The 21,776-nt window shown below is 43.1% G+C and overlaps 1 protein-coding gene across 2 annotated transcripts in view; it reads right to left on the reverse strand.

Annotated features, from left to right (window-relative positions):
* Positions 1 to 21,318, reverse strand: part of PDZK1 (PDZ domain containing 1) — a 73,276-nt gene extending 51,958 nt beyond the window's left edge. Inside the window, exon 1 of one of the 2 annotated variants that reach the window (XM_086392257.1) lies at positions 16,010 to 21,318. The gene's annotated coding sequence lies outside the window, so the exon portion shown is untranslated. Of the gene's footprint in view, positions 1 to 11,158; positions 11,327 to 16,009 lie in introns of those variants that run through there. The other variant, XM_086392251.1, reaches the window with a different exon arrangement.
* Positions 21,319 to 21,776: the final 458 nt, after the last annotated feature.

Raw genomic sequence — 21,776 nt, forward strand, 5'->3', positions numbered from 1 at the left:
CCAAGACATGAAAGAAACCTAAATATCCATCAACAGATGAATGGATAAAGATGTAGTCCATATATCCAATAGAATATTACTCAGTCATAAAGTAAAAATGAAATAATGCCACATGCAGCAACAAGGATGGACCTAGAGATTATCATACTAAGTGAAGTAAGTCAGACAAAGACAAATACCGTATATGACTTGTATATGAAATCTAAAAAAAAATGATGCAGATGAAATTTTTTAAAAAACAGAAACAGACCCACAGACATAGAAAACAAACTTATAGTTACCAAAAGGGAAAGAGGGAAAGGATAAATTAAGAGGTTGGGAGTTCAGTTCAGTTCAGTTGCTCAGTCGTGTCCGACTCTTTGCGACCCCATGAATTGCAGCACGCCAGGCCTCCCTGTCCATCACCAGTTCCCGGAGTTCACCCAAACTCATGTCCATCAAGTCAGTGATGCCATCCAGCCATCTCATCCTCTGTCGTCCCCTTCTCCTCTTGTCCCCAATCCCTCCCAGCCTCAGAGTTTTTCCAATGAGTCAACTCTTCACATGAGGTGGCCAGAGTACTGGAGTTTCAGCTTTAGCATCAGTCCTTCCAAAGAACACCCAGGACTGATCTCCTTTAGGATGGACTGGTTGGATCTCCTTGCAGTCCAAGGGACTCTCAAGAGTCTTCTCCAACACTACAGTTCAAAAACATCAATTCTTCGGCACTCAGCTTTCTTCACAGTTCAACTTTCACATCCATACATGACCACTGGAAAAACCATAGCCTTGACTAGATAGACCTTTGTTGGCAAAGTAATGTCTCTGCTTTTCAATATGCTATCTAGGTTGGTCATAACTTTCCTTCCAAGGAGTGTCTTTTAATTTCATGGCTGCAGGCACCATCTACAGTGATTTTTGAGCCCCCAAAATAAAGTCTGACACTGTTTCCACTGTTTCCCCATCTGTTTCCCATGAAGTGATTGGACCAGATGCCATGATCTTAGTTTTCTGAATGTTGAGCTTTAAGCCAACTTTTTCACTCTCCTCTTTCACTTTCATCAAGAGGCTTTTTAGTTCCTCTTCACTTTCTGCCATAAGGATGGTGTCATCTGCATATCTGAGGTTGTTGATATTTCTCCCAGCAATCTTGATTCCAGCTTGTGCTTCTTCCAGCCCAGCGTTTCTCATGATGTACTCTGCATATCGGTTAAATAAGCAGGGTGACAATATACAGCCTTGACGTACTCCTTTTCCTATTTGGAACCAGTCTGTTGTTCCATGGCCAGTTCTAACTGTTGCTTCCTGACCTGTATACAGGTTTCTCAAGAGGCAGATCAGGTGGTCTGGTATTCCCATCTCTTTCAGAATTTTCCACAGTTTATTGTGATCCACACAGTCAATGGCTTTGGCATAGTCAATAAAGCAGAAATAGATGTTTTTCTGGAACTCTCTTGCTTTTTCCATGATCCAGCGGATGTTGGCAATTTGACCTCTGGTTCCTCTGCCTTTTCTAAAACCAGCTTGAACATCTGGAAGTTCACAGTTCACGTATTGCTGAAGCCTGGCTTGGAGAATTTTGAGCATTACTTTACTAGCGTGTGAGATGAGTGCAATTGTGCAGTAGTTTGAGAATTCTTTGGCATTGCCTTTCTTAAGGATTGGAACGAAAACTGACCTTTTCCAGTCCTGTGGCCACTGCTGAGTTTTCCAAATGTGCTGGCATATTGAGTGCAGCACTTTCACAGCATCATCGGAGTACACTACTATATATAAAATTAACAACAAGGTCCTACTGTATAGCACAGGGAATTATAATCAATATCTTATAATAATCTATAAGGAAAAAGAATGTGAAAATTATATATATATATAACTATACAGAGATCGAGATATATAATTGAATCACTGTATACCAGAAACTAAAACAACATTGTAAATTAACTATACTTCAATTCTTAAAAATTTATTAAAAAAAAAAACTCCAGTTTTTTCTTCTATGAAGAACAGATACTAACAACGTTAGAGTATTTCTTGGAGACTTAAAAAGACATTTGTAGACTACCCAGAACCTGACGAATCCTCAATAGAAAATAACATTATTGTGGTTTTTGCAAGAACAAGACCTCTTAATTTATGGGCACATGTTGTAGAAGCAAGCTCATGGAAATAAACGGGCTAGAAGTACACAGTGGGCAACTCTGTTTGAGAGTTCAGAACATTTGGGACATCATGGATGGCATTTTTGCCCACACACATACAGCATTTTGTGCAAGTGGTCAGGAACAGAGAAGTAAAAAGACATCCCAATGCTTTCCTTTTTTTTTTCCTATCGTGTCACATGGAGAAATTGGTAACAGTTGCATAGCTCATCACTAGAGTAAACAGATGAGGCTTTTTAAGCCTGGAGTGACCTGCCTAGGGCCAACTGTCCCAAGCTTTGCCCAGACTCCCCAGAGGGTGAGGGGATCAATATTTGGGTATGCTTGTAGAAAACTAGAAAACATCACTGAGGGCTTCCCTGGTGGCTCAGTGGTAAAGAATCTGCCTGCCTATGTAGGAAACTTAGGTTGGATCCCTGATCTGGGAAGATCCCACATGGCACAGAGCAGCTAAGCCCATGTGCCACAGTTGTTGAGCCTACCCTCTAGAGCCCAGGAACTGCAACAGCTGAGCCCACATGCCACAGCTGCTGAAGCCCACGCCCTCTAGAACCTGTGCCCTGCAACAAGAGAAGCCACCGCAATAAGAAGTCTGTGCACCACAACTAAAGACAAGCCCTGCACTCTGCAAACAAGAAAAGCCCAGGCAGTAATGAAGACCCAGCACAGCCAAAAAACAAATAAAAATATTTTAAAAAATCATTTAGAGCAACCAAATAAACTTAAGCAAATGAAGATTTTACCATATCCATTGACTGAAACTTCAGCACTAAGATAGTTCTCCAAACTGATCTACAGATTATTGTATTTCTAATCAAATTTCCCACAGGGATTGTCTGGTCACATGTTTGTTTTTTGGTGAAACTCGACAAGCTGATTCTGAAAAATAAGAATAAGGAAGGAGTTGTTCTCCTGGATAACAAGATACTAGAGAAACAATAATTACAACAACATGACATGGCCACAAGGTAAACTGTAACACTGGAACAGACTAAAAAGCCCCCACACAGACCCATACAAATAGAAGCAATATGACAAAAACAGAGGAAGAGGCAGGTCTTTTTTCAGTAAATTGCTCTGGTGTATTCCTTTCGGGTCTGGCTTATTTCATTCAATATGATATTCGTGAGATTCATCCGTGTTGTTGTGTGCAGTTGTAGTTCATTTGTCTTCATCCAGGGATTCTGTTATGTAATGTCCAAACAGCAGTCAGAACTTGGGGTGATGCCTGCTCAGGTGGCAACACAGTATCCACAATTGGAAGGGATCTCTATCTTGGCATTGGCATACTTCAAGAATCTTGGATCTCTCCACCTCAATTGTTTTTATTGTGGTAAAAGCATACATAACATAAAATTTACCATTTTAACCATTTTTTAGTGTCAGAGGCATTATGTACTTTCACAGTGTTGTGCAACAATCACCACCATCCATCTCCAGAACCTCTTTATCTTTCCAAACTGAAACTACACGTCTATTAAACAACTGTCCATTTTTATTTTTATCTGGCAACCACCATTCTACTCTTTGTCTTTATGAATTTGACTACTCTAGGTACCTTGTACAAGTGGAATCACATGGTATTTGTCTTTTTGTGACTGGCCTATTTCACTTAGCAAATATCTTCAAGGTTTATCCATGTTTAGCATGTATTAGAATTTTCCTTTTCAAGACTGAATAATATTCCATTGTGTGTATACACCATATTTTATGTATTCACTCAGTGTTGAGTGGATTACTTTTGGCTATTGTGAATAATGCTGCTATGAACATGAGTGTACAGACATCTGTTCGAGTTCCTGCTTTCAGTGCTTTTGAGTATATGCCCAGAAGTGTATTTGCTGGATTGTATGGCAATTTTATGTTTAATTTTTTGAGGAACTGCCATACTGTGTTTCCACAGCAGCTGCTCTACTTGCATTATCATCAACAATGCACAAAGCTTCCAATTTCTCTGTATCTTCACTGACACTTGATATTTTCTGTATTTTTTAAATAACAGTCATCCTAATGGGTGTGAAATGACATCTCATTATGGTTTTGATCTGTATTTCCTGAAAGAATAGAAATGTGCTTATTAAACTTTTGTATATCTTCTTTGGAGAAATGTGTATTCAAGTCCTTTGCCCATTTTTTAATCAGATTGCTTGATTTTCTGTTATTGAGTTGTACCAATTCAATTTTTTTACTATGTAAAAAGACTCAAAGAGATGAAGTGACTTAACCAAGTCAATTAACCTCAAGTTCAGAGCAGAGCCATGAATAAAAACCTTGTGATTTTAGGGATACAAAGATGGTTTAATATCTACAAATCAATCAGTGTGATAAAACACATTAACAAAAGGAAGGATAAAAATCACATGATCATCTCAATTGACACAGAAAAAACGTTTGACAAAATTCAACATCCATTCATTTTAAAGTCTCATCAAAGTTAGTATAGAGGGAATATATCTCAACATAATAAAGGACATTTATGACAGACCCACAACTAACAGCATACTGAATGGTGAAAAGCTGAAAGCCTTTCCTCCAAGATCAAGAATAAGACAAGGATGCTCACTCTCACCACTTCTATTTAACATAGTATTGGAAGTCCTAGCTACAGCAATCAGAAAAGAAAAAGAAATAAAAGGCATCCAAATTAGAAGGGAAGAAGTAGAATTCACTATTTGCAGATGACATTACACTTAGATAATACTTTGACAATACTTTGGCTACCTGATGTGAAGAGCCAACTCAGTGGAAAAGACCTTGATGTTGGGAAAGATTGAGGGCAGGAGGAGAAGGGGGTCACAGAGGATGAGACATTTGCATGGCATCATCAATTCAGTGGACATAAGTTTGAGCAACCTCCAGGAGACAGTGAAGGACAGGGAAACCTGGCATGCTGCAGTCCATGGGGTTGCAAAGAGTGGTACATGACTGAGAGACTGAATAACAATGACAACAAATGACACTAGAAAACCCTGAAGTTTCCACAGAAAGTTGTTAGAACTAATAAATGAATTTGGTAAAGTTGCAGGATACAAGGTAAATATATAGAAATTTGCTATTTTTCTATACACTAATAATGAACTATCTGAAAGAGAAAATAAGAAAACAATCTTGTTCAAAATTTCATCAAAAAGAATAAAGTACCAAGGAGTAAACTTAATGAAGGAGGTGAAATAACTGGAAACTACAAAACACTGATGAAAAAATTAATGATACCAATAAATAGAAAGTTATCTCATGCTCTTGAGTTGGAAGAATTAATATTGTTGAAATGTCCATACTACCCAAAGTAATCTACACATTTAATGCAATCCATATCAAAATACCCATGACCTTTTTCACAGAACTAGAACAAATAATCCTAAAATCTATATGGAACCACAAAGGACCCTGAATTGCCAAAGCAATCTTGAGAAAAAAGAACAAAGCTGAAATTATCACCCCTAGCTTCAGACTATAGACTGTACTACAAAGCTACAGTAATCAAAACAGTATGGTACTGGCACAAGACATACACTGGAACAGAACACAGAGCCCAGGAGTAAATCCACACACGAGGGCAATTAATCTAGGACATACAATGAGGGAAAGACAGTGTCCACAATAAGCAGTGCTAGGAAAACTGGAGAGCTACATGCAAAAGAATGAGATTATAACATTTTCTCATACCTTATATAAAAATAAACTCAAAATGAATTAAAGACCTAATTGTAAGCCTGAAACCATAAAACTTGTAGAAGATAACATAGGCAGAATACTCTTTGACATAAATTGTAGGAATATTTTTTTGATCTATCTCCTAAAGTAAAAGAAAAGAAAAAAAATTTTAAATGAGACCTAATAAAGCTTAAAAGCTTTGCACAGTAAAGGAAACCATCAACAAAATGAAAAAATAATCTATTGAATGGGAGAAAGTATTTGCAAATGATATAACTGATAAGGGATTAATATCCAAAACAGATAAACAGCTCATACAACTCAATATCAAAATAAACATCCTGATTCCAAAATGGGCAAAAGACCTAAATAGACATTTTTCAAAAAAGAAGAAATATGGATGACCAACAGGTGTATGAAAACATACTCAACATCACTAATCATCAGAGTAATGTAAATCAAAACAATAATGAAATCCCACCTCACACCTGTCAAAATGATTATCATCAGAAATTCTATAAATAATAAATGCTGGAAAAGGTGTTGAGAAAGGAGACCTTTCAGCTGTTGGTGGGAATGTAAACTGGTGCAGACACTATGGAGAACAATAGGCAGTTCCTCAAAAAACTAAAACTAGAACTACTATAGATACAGTAATTCTCCTGTTAGGCAAACATTTGGAAAAAGTGAAAACATTAATTTGAAAAAAAATACATGTACCCCAATGTTCATAACAGCATTGTTTATAATAACCAAGATATGGAATCAACTTGAGTATCCATCAACAGATGAATAAATGAAGAAAATGTGGTATATAAAATGGAATACTAGTCATAAAAATGAATGAAATTCTGCCATTTCCAACAGTGCAGATGGACCTAGAGAGCATTGTGCTTAGTGGAATACGTCAGACAGAGAGAGACAAATTGTGTGTGTTATCACTTACATGAGGAATCTAAAAACCAAAACAAATAAATAAATATAATAAACCAGAAACAGACTCACAGATGTAGAAACAAACTAGTGGTTACAGGTGGGAGAGGAAAGGGGGGAGGGGCAAGATAGGATATGGGATTAAAAGTTTAAAAGTACTATGTACAAAATAAGTAAGCAATAAGAATATATTGTACAGCACAGGGAAATATAGCCATTATTTTGTAATAACTTTAAATGGCTTATAATCTATAAACATATTGAATCACTATGTTGTATACCTGAAACTAATATTACAAATCAACTATAGTCCAATAAAAAATAAATCCAAGGCCAATGTCCTTCTACTACACCAGTCTGCCTGGTTTAGTACAAGATTCTAGCCTCCACCCTTTACATTTCAGATATATCCCTGATACGTTCATATTTTTACCCCAACTTCAGATCTGATTATCCTTGTCTTTTTAGTAGCTCATTAACTTACCCGGAGCCTGATATTTTAAGCTCCAGCAGTTTTCTGCCCCTGAGTCAATATTTATGACAATCTCCTCTGTTACTCCCTAGATTACTCTGGCCTCATCCAACACCCAAAGAAGCATTCTGTTTAGGCTGCATACCTTTGGAGGAATTTATTAGGCCAGGGTCCAGATACAGAATTGAGATAAATGTTTTACAGCAGTACCAGGCAATGGGCAGGAGGAAGGGCAAAGTCATGGTCCTCAGCTGGTTCACACACTGTGGCTCCACATGTTTGCTGAGTTAAACTTTCTAGTGTTTTTTCAGCAACCAGGTAGCAGGTTGGCAGGTCTGAGGACCCCTAGAGAGCTGTGACTTATTAATACTTGCAAGTAGGCTACAAAGGATACTTCAGTAGTTATTCCCTCCCTCTTCCCTTTCCCAGCTGAGGGGTCAGAATACACAGTACTTTTCCACTGGTTGGGGCGGGGGCAGGAAACAGGTACAGAGCAAGAACTGGCCATGTCCTCCGGTCCTGAATGTATCAAAGTCTGGGCACTCTTGGAATACCGATTAGGGTCTATCCTTACCTCTTTCTGAAAGACACAGAAATGGAGGATCAACGGTCCTTGGGAAGTTTCCAGCTTCTCAGGGGCCCCAAAGGGACAAGCTTAGGGACAGGTAAACAAGGAAAGTGCCAGAGACTTCAAGGCCACAGCCTCAGCCTGACTCCAGTCCTCACAGGGAGACTGAGGATCATCCCATTCAGGCGTGAAAGGCCAGTGAGAGAGAATCAAGACATGGAATAGATTAATGGACCCAAGTCTGTGGCATGATTTAAAAGACACCCCTGCCTCAAAGTACTGCCTCCTTCAGGATGGTCTCAGGACTTCTTGACACTCTAGTTAAGAGAAACAACTAATTCATGTGCATGCTATTTTTCCCCATTGCTTAGAATTTTAACATGCCAGAAACACACACACACATACAATACTCACCTTCATTATCCACTGAAGAAAGTACCTCTTCTCAGGAGCCCCAGTCAGATTAAAGATGATCCCAACTGATATGCCATAAGGTGGTATACAGCCTCTATGCCCCCAGCTACACGAGTGCTGAAATCCTACCCTCAGCAATGGATCCCTTGCTAAACAGTATCTTTTTCCTTTCCCCTAGATCAGCCTGGAAATATTCTGGAGGACAAAATGCTAAGTCCCTGATTCAAAGACTTGGGCATCAGCAGGCCTGAGATTCCTAGGTGCTGTAGGAAGGCTGAAGAAGTGCAGATGTCACAAAATGCAGGAGGCTAGTTTCCTCGACTCCTTTGGCCAAAGACAGAGCTAAGCAGAGCTACAACAGAGCTCAGGACTGGAACTCACACCTGCCACTTGTGGAGCAGCTGTCAAGAGGCCATAAGCAGAGAAAGATGGGGATCTGCAGCTTCAAAGCCACATTCTGTGTGACTCTGCTGTCTAATAGGCAGTGAACTGCAGAAAGGAGCCGTCTTCCTATTTGCTCACATGGCACAGTGTGGCTTTGTGGTGGCAGTGAGGGGGCACCCCAGCCCAGAAGACACACAGAGCTGTGACTGCAGCCATTTCTGCCACCAGGCTGCTGTATCCTGAAAAAACCTGGTATATCGCCATATGGATCAGCATGTGGAGCAGGTGGCAGTGTCAGGCTGCCAAGCCAGCAGTTCTGCAGGAGGGAGGCCTGGCTGCAAAGGAACTGGTGTCCTCTGTGACCAGGAAGAGGTAAGACTCTCTTTTGACACCAGTGACTTGGGCAGATTTTTTTCTGCCTTCAGTTTAAAACTTGAGGTCATTATTCCCAGTAAGCCATTCACTACAGACTGGAAATTGGGATTGAAACTGTGAGAGGCATTGCTCCCAGAGCCTGCCTGTCACCCTAATACCTACACCCCTGAAGCTGCCATGCCATCCCCATAAAAAACAGCCCTGACTCTCTCCTCATGATGTTACCAAGGACTCTGGGCAAGAGGCCAGTAGAGACAGAGGCAGGGGGTGGGGATTGAAATGCCTACACAGCTTTGCTCTAAATGCCCTCTGGCCCTGAAGTTTGATTTCCTTCCAGAAAACTATTGGCTGTACCAAAGGGGTCAGTTCACCCTTCCCCAGGGGAGACGCTGGGTCTCCCACCAGGCCCATGGAGGCAGGAGAGGCAGAGGCCAAAACAGAGAAAAGAAGTAGATCCCTTTTCTCCGTCAGCCTCTGACATGCTTCTTCACATGGCCTGTTGCCCAGGTTGCTCTCAAGGCAGTCACAAAGCAAGCGGAAGCCCCAGGTCAGACCCAGGATCAGAGTGATGTCCCCAGCCAACACCCCACACACAGTAAGAGCCCCATGCAGAGGCAGCCAGGGGAGCTTCAAGGGGAAATGTGACAAAATAACAAATTTTTCCTTATGTGCAGATGTGGCCTCAGGCATTTCATTGCCTAAAAGTCTGATGGGGTCAAGTGAAATGTGGAAGTTAGCCACAAAAGCTAGTGATCTTTGGCGGCACTGAGTATACTAGGCTCCAACTATGCTGAGGCCAGTGGCAGGTCTGAGCCCCAGGCACACTTGACAAGGGAACTGTACAAACCAGACTCTGTTTGGAGCAGAGTAACAAAAATGAAGGAAATATTGACACTGTGCCATAAGGAATAGGTGAAGAAACTAAAGATATTTATCCCAGAAAGCAGAAATGTTAGCTAAAATGATTAACTTTCTTCAGTGATTTGATGAGATCCCAGTAGAGAAGGGTTTCCCTGGTGGCTCAGACAGTAAAGAATCCACCTGCAATGTGGGAGACCTGGGTTCAGTCCCTGGGTTGGGAAGATACCCTGGAGAAAGAAATGGCAATCCACTCCAGTATTATTGCCTGGAGAATCCCATGGACAGAGGAGCCTGGTGGGCTACAGTCTATCGGGTCGCAAAGAGTCAGACACTACTGAGAGACTAAGCACGTACACACATGGAGAAGGAAATCCGGGTAATGCTAAAACTCAACATTTACTGAGTACTTACTATGTGCCCAAAAAACAAGCTAATTATTTTATACACACTTTCTCATTCAATCTAAACATCTTATTTAGATATTTTAGAAACATATTATTTCCATTCTACAGATCAGGAAAATCCAGAAAAGCTGAGAGACTTGCCCAAGGTCACATACCTAGTGGGAGAGTAAGGAGATGAGCCCAGGCCTGTGACTCAACCACCATCCACAGACATGTTCTGTGTGGTGCTCTCAGCAGAATTAGGAGCAATGGTTGGGTGGAAGTAAAAGGAAGGCAGTTCTGAAGGCAACAAGAGGGAGAATTTTCAAACAACTGGAGGGTTCAACAAAAAATAGTGGGTGGGTGCTGAGAGTGGTCAGGAGCCACACACAACTAGAGATGGAAGCCGAGGATTCAAGAAGTATTAAATAACTTAGTTGTCAAGAATTACAGCAACAGCAGCACCTGGGAACTTATTAGGAGCCCAGATCCGTGGACCCTACCGCAACCCTACTGAATCAGAAACTCTGTGCTGGGCCCAGACATGTGTATTTTACCAAACTGTCCAGGTGATTTTGATACACACTCAATTTTGAGAACCACTGACAAGGAAGCTTCTACACCCTGCCAGGGACTGGACTAGATGACTGTGTTTGTCCCTTCCAGTTCTAAGACCTCACAGTTCTACAGAAGTGAGATACAAGTATGATTTAACAACTAACCAGATTTTCTTTTAACATGGAGCACTTTATAGTAATATCTTGGAAACAATATATCAGCTGTTAAATTGTGTGATTGGACTCACCTCAGACAAGATAAACATCTGGGAGACTGTGGTCAATGGGGCTGCCCCTCCAGCCAGCAAGCAACCTACGTTCTAGCCACCTCAGCCATTTCACTGGTTTCCAAACAAGCCCCGAGTGTCCCCACTCCTGGTTCATTCCTGTTGTTCTTCTATCTGAAAAGCACTTACCTTTTGAAATTCTCTCTTCTTTAAATGCTCAATTCAAATGTCACCTTTCCTGAAAGTGCCCAGCAGTATCTGGTGCACGGGTCGGCCTCTCTTCCCGCTTTCCTTCCTGGGTGTCCTCTCACTTCTGGGTGACTTGCAGCACCTGGTGCGGTCGGTCGGCTCTGGCTCAGGGGTGGGGCCTCAGCAGAGCGTGTTCTCCTGAGAGGAGGCCGGCACTCAGGCACGTCAGCCCCCAGTGCCTACCATACAATGATGCTCAGTGGGGAGGGATCAGAAGCGGCATCTTAGGAAAATGATTTAGGCAACTATTTACAAGATGCACAGATGCCAACTCACTGTGAGAAAGAAGCCCTCTATGATTCAGTTTCTAGCCCTCAGGTCTTTGCAAAACTTTGAGGTTTTTGCAGTAACCAGTGTGAATACATATCTATGCTGTTGGGGCTCAGGGGGCCCACCTTTATGCATCTACAGCCCTGTTATGTTTAACTCCTCTTCACATTCATAACAATCTTTGTTATATAATCGCTGGATGATGAGAAATGCTGAATGCCCTCACAGCCAACCTTCTAAGTACCCCACAGAGACAAGCATGGACAAATCTCCTTTTTAGGGAACAAGGAGGTCATAAATTTGACCACTATTGTATGGACAACAAAGAAGGATACTGGGTTACCAGATACCAGGTCCAATTTAAGAGTTTATGTCAGCAGGGCCAGGTGTCCTGTGGGCCGTGGTGGGCTGGCCTTGTGACCAGGATGCTGGTGAGAGATATGGAAAGGGGATGAAAGACCTCCCTTCTCAACAAGGGTTTCTATACCACAGGCTCCTGGAATTGACTCATTATGAATACTGAAAGCTGAATACTTCAATGGAATAACAACATGTTCCTGATGTATGTCTCACCTGACAAAGCCCAGACAATGGTTTCCTTGTCCACTGAAAGGACCTCAAACTCCAGAAGTCCTGTTACTATTTGGGGGTGGGGCACAGAGTACTACAAAACAGGAATTCCCTGTCCACACAAGTGGAGAGGGACTCTAGTCATGAAAAACTTCCCCCAACCCAATTAGGGCTCCTGGGTAGCCCAGCACTGGTTGGCAATCATGGAGAGTTTGCTGCAGAGCCAGGGGACTTCCTGTTGTGCTGGGTCCCCTCTGGCACAAGGCCTGGCCCAGCCTTGCAGAGGTTAGAGCCCAAAGTTTCTCATTCTCAGACCAATGCTTTTTCTACCAAAGTACACAATCTAGAGTTTAGGAATAATCGTCACAGTCTCCCCAGCCATCAACAACCGAGGAGGAATAGAACAGAATAGAAATGGGTGAGGGGGTCACGAGTGAAGAAATAAGGTCAGTCACCCACCCCCTCACCTCTACGTATAGGACCATTTTGACTGCCATCACCCCTCATCTCCCTTGCTCCCCCCGCCTCCCTGCATCACTCCTGGCCCATCTTCCCCTTCATCCTGAAGCAGCTCTGTTCTCTGTCCTGTGCTGTGCTTAGTAGCTCAGTCATGTTGGACTCTTTGTAATCCTGTGGACTGTAGCCCACCAGGCTCCTCTGTCCATGGAATTCTCCAGGCAAGAATACTGGATGGGTTACCATGCCCTCCTCCAGGAGATCTTCCCAACCCAGGGATCGAACCCAGGTCTCCCACATTGCAGGTGGTTTCTTTACCATCTAAGCCAAGACCCAGTAATTAGACTGATTGTGGAATGTGGCTTAGGAATGAGCCCAGGACAGGAAGGCGTTGTCTAGAGAGTCAAACGGCAGACTCAGGATATTTGGAGTCAGCAGAAACAGCCCTACATAGATTAACAGGCCCATCTGGAAAGTAAAAAGTAAAAGCATAGAGAATAAAGACATAAAAATGCCATCACTTAGTCTGGGTCAGGATGCTCCCATGAGTCAATTTTTGGCACCTTCAGAGCTGAGGGAGAAGAAAGAATAACCTGGTAAGGGCCTTCCCAGAGGAGATTGACCTCAGATCCCAATGTCTTTATCAGGACCTCGGTGTCCTACTCCTAAGCCAAATCTTCTCTCAAGAAAAGACTAGGCACCTTACTTTATACTTGAGGGCACATTCTGTCCTTATAGTGACAAGATATTAAGATATTCTAATTTCAGTCTTATCCTTATAGTGAGCTACCAAGTGAAAAATCTTTGTCCCTCAAGGTGAAGAAAACAAAGAGTGGTTTTTCTTAGCCTTTTCAGCACCTTAGTCTATTTCTAACACAGGCCAAAAAAAAAAGGAAAAAGAGAAAGTGGTAGAGAAGGAGGTAGAGGAGACAGAGAAGAAAAGATTTCACAGTGGGGGTGGAGGAGGAAGAGAAAAGTAGGAAGACCCATGATTGCTACTAAAGAACTCATCTCTGGTGTTAAAAGACCATATATACCAGTAATGAGGGCACCAGCAACGACAGAAGAGGGGGATGGGGCTTGAACAAAAATGAAGAGCAAGTTGAGGGCTGAGAGCTCATTCACAGAGCTTTCACCAGAGCCCCCAGCCTGAGAGCAGGAAAGAACTTCTGTCCTGAGGTAAAGAGGCCCAGTGGGGACCTGGGGCCTGGGAGCGGGGATGGGACAGTCAACAGGACCGGTCAGGCAAGGACAGGCTTCCAGTGAGGTCCCTGGGAAGCCCCATGTCTTAAAATGTTCTTTGCCCTCAAGAGCCTGGGAAGAGAAGTGTTCCTCACGCCCACGAAGCCAGCGTGCTCAATATTCTCCAGGAGGCATTCAGGGGCACACCCTGTCCTGACAACTTCCTCAAATGGGAAAGAACCACACTGTGTGTTCATGGAAGGGAAAGCCAGGTGAACTCCTTCAAGTAACTGTACCTGTACTGTTACTGTACCAAAGTCTAAACTGTAACTGTACCAAAGTCTAAATTGCTTATGTACTTCTAAGTCCTCCAGGCTCCTTTCTTCTGTTCAGTCTTGAGGAATGAATGACAAAGGGTTATTCTTATCAATAAAAAGGAGACAGTTAGCAGAGGAAAGTCAGCAAGGCTTGAATCAATTCTCCTCTGGATCCCAAGCCTAGCCTGGGAAAAGACACTAGGCTCCATGGAGCTTGGAGCTGGCCCTGTGAGGTGCCTTGCGGGGAGCTCACATCCCAGATGTAGGCTCTAGGGGTGATGCAAACAAGGGAGGCTTTGGCCACTGCATGTTTCTGGCAGAGTAAACCTGGAAATTCCAGGGTGAAGATATTGGTTTGGAGATAGTTCTTCCCAAGTTCCAGAGTTATGCACTTTAGTGGGAAGACCCTTCACCTAGGAATCAGGAGACCTGGTTGCCTCAGTTTCCCCACAGGCAAAATAAGGAGCCTGTCCTGCAGGACCTCTTAACTGGGGAGTGCATGGATTCACTCATGAGATAGTGAATTAGGGAGAAACGTTACATCTTTATCTTCACCAGTCTCTAGTTGAAAGTTAGCATTTGCTTCCATTATGAAGGTAGGCAACAAACCACATTAGAATTCGCAATCAATAGAAATTACAGTTATTTACAAATCTCTTTAGGCTTGTTGCAGATTTTTTAATATGTCATATATGGTCTTCACTTCTGTGAAATTACAATTATTTAGACTGATGCTACTTCTAAAAAGCCCATACACCACTCTATCACACATTCTTCTAATGTTTGGACAACTGTTTTTATATAACTTGTTTCCTTTGTTATTCTATATATATTATTTTATGAATTTTTAAACGTTATTTTGAGAAGATGATCCACAGGCTTCACCAGACAACAGAAGTGTTCATAGCGCATTTATGTAAAGGTTGAGAAGGCCTCTGCTCTAGTGTGTCGAGAGGGGTCAGAGTGGGAGGCCTGAGAAAGCAGACAAGTGATCCAAGGGTCTCCTGCCTGAACTTTGGCTGACTTACAACTCTGCCTCTACTCTAAGGAAGTTGTGGTGACTGATGAAATCCTGTCTCTGGGCCTCAAGCATTTTTTTCAATGTTGTGGGAGATCTGCAAACAGAGGTGTTTGTGAAGTGGATTGCTAACCTTCCAGCTCCTCTGAGAGGCTAGGTCTGGGCTTTGATAGAGGAGAGAATGGAGCCTCTTCCTTACAATCTTGTCCCCACCAGTAACAGTCCACATATCCCAGAAAACCCTGGGTACAGCTTCACATGCCATTTAATCATCACATTCCCATGATGCAGCTTGAAACACAAAAGGAACGTGAGCCTGATTTAGAAACGTGCCTTCCATCACAGAAAGCTTGCGTCTGAATCCAAGACTCAGTGGTCTCCCATTTGAAAAGGTCAGGGAAAGGAGTCCATGCCCTGCTGGCTGTGGCTGAGTCACTCCATACTGACAGTCCACAGGCCCTAGGCAGCCAAGGGAGTTCAGGAAACCCCGAGAAAAGGCCAAAAGGTGAGAGTGCCAGTCTGGTGCCAACCTAGTCAGCATCCATGTCTTTGCCCACTCTGCTCTATGAGGGAGATAAGACTTGTCCCCACACAGGTGGTGGACCCAGAATGTCCCAACTTACCGCCCCACCACTTTTCCTGCTATTTAGTGCCAGCTGCAACTCTAGTACAGGCTGTGACCCCAGGACCCATCAGACCCGGAATTGCATATCCCTTCCCTAGACCTCTGCCTCTAGGTTTTCCTGGGTGAACCCGCAAGCTCCACCCCGCGCCCGGCTCAGGGAGCCGAAGCCAGGGTTCAGGAAGACTTCAACCGGAAGGCAGCGCCCTCTAGCGGTCAGAGTGCAGAACCAGCAGGGCTCTGCCTCCATCACACCAAGATGTTCACAAGCACCAAGGTGACTTACTCCAAGAGCATCCTTGTCCCACGGACCCCGCCTACCCACAGCCTTCCATAACGGCCCATGACAGACTTACACGCTCTGCTCCAGCTCGGCCCTAGGCACCACGAAGCCTGGTGACTCTTGTATCAGCTCCTGCAAGCTTGCCAGACTTGTCTGCCGCTCTCTTCTTGGAAGCAGCCCCTACACTGCCCCGTCCTGTCCCGCTGCACCAGTCCCTTAGGAAACGCGCCTGGAAAAGGGATAGGACCTTCTCAGTTTCTCACAGCTAGCTAGTGCAGAGCCAGGTGTTTATTCATTAAGTCCTGTCGGACTCTTTTGTGACCTCATGGATAGTAGCCTCCCAGGCTTCCCTGTCTGTGGGAGGGGAGGGGGCAGTATTCTCCCTGTCATAGGCAACAATACTGCAGTAGGTTGCCATTTTCTTCTCCAGGGGATCTCCCCAACCCAGGGATCGAACCTCTGTCTCCTGCATTGTCAGGGAGATTACCACTGAGCCACCAGGAAAGCCCAGTGCAGAGCCAGGTCTGGAAGCCAAATCTCCCCTAGTCCACTCACCATGTACCCATAAGGCACCAGCAAACATCTATCAAGCCCTAATTCCACTGTCACCTTGAAGCCTTTCCAGATCCCTCATCTAGAACTTCTCCTTCCCTATTCCTTGATACACTTTACAACCTTATTATTGTTATCAGAGTCCCTTGTGTTGCAGCTGTTCCTGAATGGCTGGATGGGTGGGAGAAAAGAGGCAAAGAAAATTCCAAGAGAAAGACGTCATAACTTAGGAGTTAGAATCCTTGCTCCCCTATTTAGAAGCTGTGATTTTAAAGTGGTCACAATGCCTCTCTAAGCCTCCATGTGCTTTAGCTCAAATGACAAATTTTTAAATAACCATAATACCTCAGTGTTTGATAAGAACCAAATACAGGACTTCCCTGGTGGTCTAAGAGGTTAAGAATCCACCTGCCAATTCATGGGGCATGGGTTCAACTCCGGGTTCAAGAAGATTCCACAGGCTGTGGAGCAACTAAGCCCCTTCACCACAACTACCAAAGCCTGTACACCTAGAGCCGGTGCTCAGCAACAAGAGAAGCCACCACAATGAGAAGCCCACACATCACAAGTAGAAAAAGCCCACATAAAGCAACGAAGACCCAGCGCAGCCAAAAATTTTTTAATTTTTTAAATGTAAAGTTAACAAAAAAGAACTAAACACAGTCATGTATGTGTATGTGCTTGAGACACTGTAAATTGTCTCAAATGTGAGGAACCATTAAAAACATAATCATGGTTAACATTTTTTGAGCCCTTACTCTATGCCAGGTGCTATAATATGTAGTTTACACAGGCTGCTTTGTTTAACCCACACAACAAATCTGGGAAGAGAATATTATTATCACCATCAGATCAATAAACTGATTTTCAGAAAGGTTTAAAAACTTGCCCAGCATTATACAGCTAATAATTGTCCAAGCTAGATCACAAAGCTGTCCTGATTCTACAGGTTGCATTTAACCACTAAAATAGTCTGTCTCTGCGTTTTAGTTACCTTTCTGTGACCTGTGTTGCCTGACACATCATGGGTGTTCAGGTTTGTCAAAGGTATTCATTTATCAAGGACTTAGTGTAGTGCCTGTCCCAGGAGCCTAAGAAACTTACTTGTCACACAAGTAAATTTTGGGATCAAGAGTTGGACACAAGCTGCTGGACTTAACCACATCCTTTGGTGGAAAGAATCACTGCAGTCCTCTTTATCTTTCTTTTCCAATCAGATAATGCTTGGTAATGAGACACAATGGGCTACCTTGGTGGCTCAGTAGTAAAGAATCCACCTGCGGGCCCAGCTTTGATCCCTGGGTTCAGGAAGATCCCCTGGATAAGGGAATGGCTTCCCACTCCAGTATTCTTGCCTGGAGAATTCCATGGACATAGGAGCCTGGTGGGCTATAGTCCATAGGGTCCCAAAGAGTCATAACTGAATGACTAACAACATTACATTTTTAATATCCTGCTGAATTGGTTTGTTATCTTTTCTTTTGTGTTTCCATGTGAATATTTAGTACTTTCACATGAACAAGTGACATTGGTCTGTGGACCTTTATATGCTTTCTTTTAGGATTAGCAAGTGAAAAGTGAAAGTGTTAGTAACTCAATTGTGTCCAGCTCTTTGCCATCTCATGGATTGTAGCCTGCCAGGCTCCTCTGTCCATGGAGTCCTCCAGGCAAGGGAATGGGTTGCCATTTCCTTCTCCAGGGGATATTCCCCACCCAGGAATCAAACCCAGGTCTCGTGCATTACAGGTGGATTCTTTACCGTCTGAGCCACCAAGGAAGGTATTAGTAAAAAGAAATGAGATTTCTTCCTTCTTCTATGCTGCCAATTTGAATAGCATCAGAATCCAGAGTAGTGCTTTCTGAAAAGATAGTTTAGTTCAGTTGTTCAGTCATGTCTGACTCTGCGACCCCATGAAGTGCAGCACGCCAGGCCTCCCTGGTGGAGAGGTCTGACACAATGTGGTCCACTGGAGAAGGGAATGGCAAACCACTTCAGTATTCTTGCCTTGAGAACCCCATGAACAGTATGAAAAGGCAAAATGATAGGATACTGAAAGAGGAACTCCCCAGGCCAGTAGGTGCCCAATATGCTACTGGAGATCAGTGGAGAAATAACTCCAGAAAGAATGAAGGGATGGAGCCAAAGCAAAAACAATACCCAGTTGTGGATGTGACTGGTGATAGAAGCAAGGTCAGATGCTGTAAAGAGCAATATTGCATAGGAACCTGGAATGTCAGGTCCATGAATCAAGGCAAATTGGAAGTGGTCAAACAGGAGATGGCAAGAGTGAACATCGACATTCTAGGAATCAGTGAACTAAAATGGACTGGAATGGGTGAATTTAACTCAGATGACCATTATATCTACTACTGCGGGCAGGAATCCCTTAGGAGAAATGGAGTAGCCATCACGGTCAACAAAAGAGTACAAAATTCAGTACTTGGATGCAATCTCAAAAATGACAGAATGATCTTTGTTCATTTCCAAGGCAAATCATTCAATATCACAGTAATCCAAGTCTATGCCCCAACCAGTAATGCTGAAGAAGCTGAAGTTGAAAGGTTCTATGAAGACCTACAAGACCTTTTAGAACTAACACCCAAAAAAGATGTCCTTTTCATTATAGGGGACTGGAATGCAAAAGTAGGAAGTCAAGAAACACCTGGAGTAATAGGCAAATTTGGCCTTGGAATATGGAATGAAGCAGGGCAAAGAGTTTTGCCAAGAAAATGCACTGGTCATAGCAAACACTCTCTTCCAACAACACAAGAGAAGACTACACATGGACATCACCAGATGGTCAACACCAAAATCAGACTGATTATATTCTTTGCAGCCAAAAATGGAGAAGCTCTATACAGTCAACAAAAACAAGACCAGGAGCTGACTGTGGCTCAGATCATGAACTCCTTATTGCCAAATGCAGACTTAAATTGAAGAAAGTAGGGAAAACCACTAGACCATTCAGGTATGACCTAAATGAAATCCCTTATGATTATACAGTGGAAGTGAAAAATAGATTTAAGGGACCAGATCTGATAGAGTGCCTGATGAACCATGGACAGAGGTTCGTGACATTGTACAGGAGACAGGGATCAAGACCATCCCCATGGAAAAGAAATGCAAAAAAGCAAAATGGCTGTCTGAGGAGGCCTTACAAATAGCTGTGAAAAGAAGAGACGTGAAAAGCAAAGGAGAAAAGGAAAGATATAAGCATCTGAATGCAGAGTTCCAAAGAATAGCAACGACAGATAAGAAAGCCTTCCTCACGATCAATGCAAAGAAATAGAGAAAACAACAAAATGGGAAAGACTAGAGATCTCTTCGAGAAAATTAGAGATACCAAGGGAATATTTCATGCAAAGATGGGCTCGATAAAGGACAGAAATGGTATGGATCTAACAGAAGCAGAACATATTAAGAAGAGGTGGCAAGAATACACAGAAGAACTGTACAAAAAAGATCTTCATGACCAAGATAAACACGATGGTGTGATCACTCACCTAGAGCAGACATCCTGGAATGTGAAGTCAAGTGGGCCTTAGAAAGCATCACTACGAACAAAGTTAGTGGAGGTGATGGAATTCCAGTTGAGCTATTTCAAATCCTGGAAGATGATGCTGTGAAAGTGCTGCACTCAATATGCCAGCAAATTTGGAAAACTCAGCAGTGGCTACAGGACTGGAAAAGGTCAGTTTTCATTCCAATCCCAAAGAAAGGCAATGCCAAAGAATGCTCAGACTACCACACAATTGCACTCATCTCACACACTAGTAAAGTAATGCTCAAAATTCTCCAAGCCAGGCTTCAGCAATACGTGAACCATGAACTTCCAGGTGTTCAAGCTGGTTTTAGAAAAGGCAGAGGAACCAGAGATCAAATTGCCAACATCTGCTGGATCATGGAAAAAGCAAGAGAGTTCCAGAAAAACATCTATTTCTGTTTTATTGACTATGCCAAAGCCTTTGACTGTGTGGATCACAATAAACTGTAGAAAATTCTGAAAGAGATGGGAATACCAGACCACCTGATCTGCCTCTTGAGAAATTTGTATGCAGGTCAGGAAGCAACAGTTAGAACTGGACATGGAACAACAGACTGGTTCCAAATAGGAAAAGGAGTACGTCAAGGCTGTATATTGTCACCCTGCTTATTTAACTTATATGCAGAGTACATCATGAGAAATGCTGGGCTGGAAGAAGCACAAGCTGGAATCAGGATTGCCTTGAGAAATATCAATAATCACAGATATGCAGACGGCAGCACCCTTATGGCGGAAAGTGAAGAGGACCTAAAAAGTCTCTTGATGAAAGTGAAAGAGGACAGTGAAAAGTTGGCTTAAAGTTCAACATTCAGAAAACTAAGATCACGGCATCTGGCCCCATCACTTCATGGGAAATAGATGGAGAAAACAGTGGAAACAGTGTCAGACTTTATTTTGGGGGGCTCCAAAATCACTGCAGATGGTGACTGCAGCCATGAAATTAAAAGATCCTTACTCCCTGGAAGGAAAGTTATGACCAACCTAGATAGCATATTGAGAAGCAGAGACATCACTTTGCCAACAAAGGTCTGTCTAGTCAAGGCTATGGTTTTTCCAGTGGTCATGTATGGATGTGAGAGTTGGACTGTGAAGAAGGCTGAGTGCTGAAGAATTGATGCTTTTGAACTGTGGTGTTGGAGAAGACTCTTGAGAGTCCCTTGGACTGCAAGGAGATCCAACCAGTCCATTCTGAAGATCAGCCCTGGGATTTCTTTGGAGGACTGATGCTAAAGCTGGAACTCCAGTACTTTGGCCACCTCATTCGAAGAGTTGACTCATTGGAAAAGACTCTGATGCTGGGAGGGACTAGGGGCAAGAGGAGAATGGACGCCAGAGGATGAGACGGCTGGATGGCATCACTGACTCGATGGACGTGAGTCTGAGTGAACTCCGGGAGTTGGTGATGGACAGGGAGGCCTGGCATGCTGCAATTCATGGGGTCGCAAAGAGTTGGACACAACTGAGTGACTGAACTGAACTGAACTTGGCTACATCATGATAAGGGTAGGACAGTGAGCAGGTACTAGACTTTGAAGAAATTTCACCAGTGAGTATTATCTCACTGTCATCTCATTTTTTACTGCATATCCTCAAGAGCCAAAGGCCTGATACGAACATCCCATTAGTCCAATTCCATCTTTCAGAGGGTGGGAAAAAGGTGTATCTGGTCTTTTGGGCTTCTGGAAGGAAATCGGGGCTCTGCCTTCTACCAACACTCTCACAGGGAGATAATGAGGGGAGAAA

The sequence above is a fragment of the Bos grunniens genome, chromosome 3 (assembly GCF_055505025.1).
Source record: "Bos grunniens cultivar Pamir isolate PY7600 chromosome 3, Bosgru_T2T1.0, whole genome shotgun sequence".
Lineage (NCBI taxonomy): Eukaryota > Metazoa > Chordata > Mammalia > Artiodactyla > Bovidae > Bos > Bos grunniens.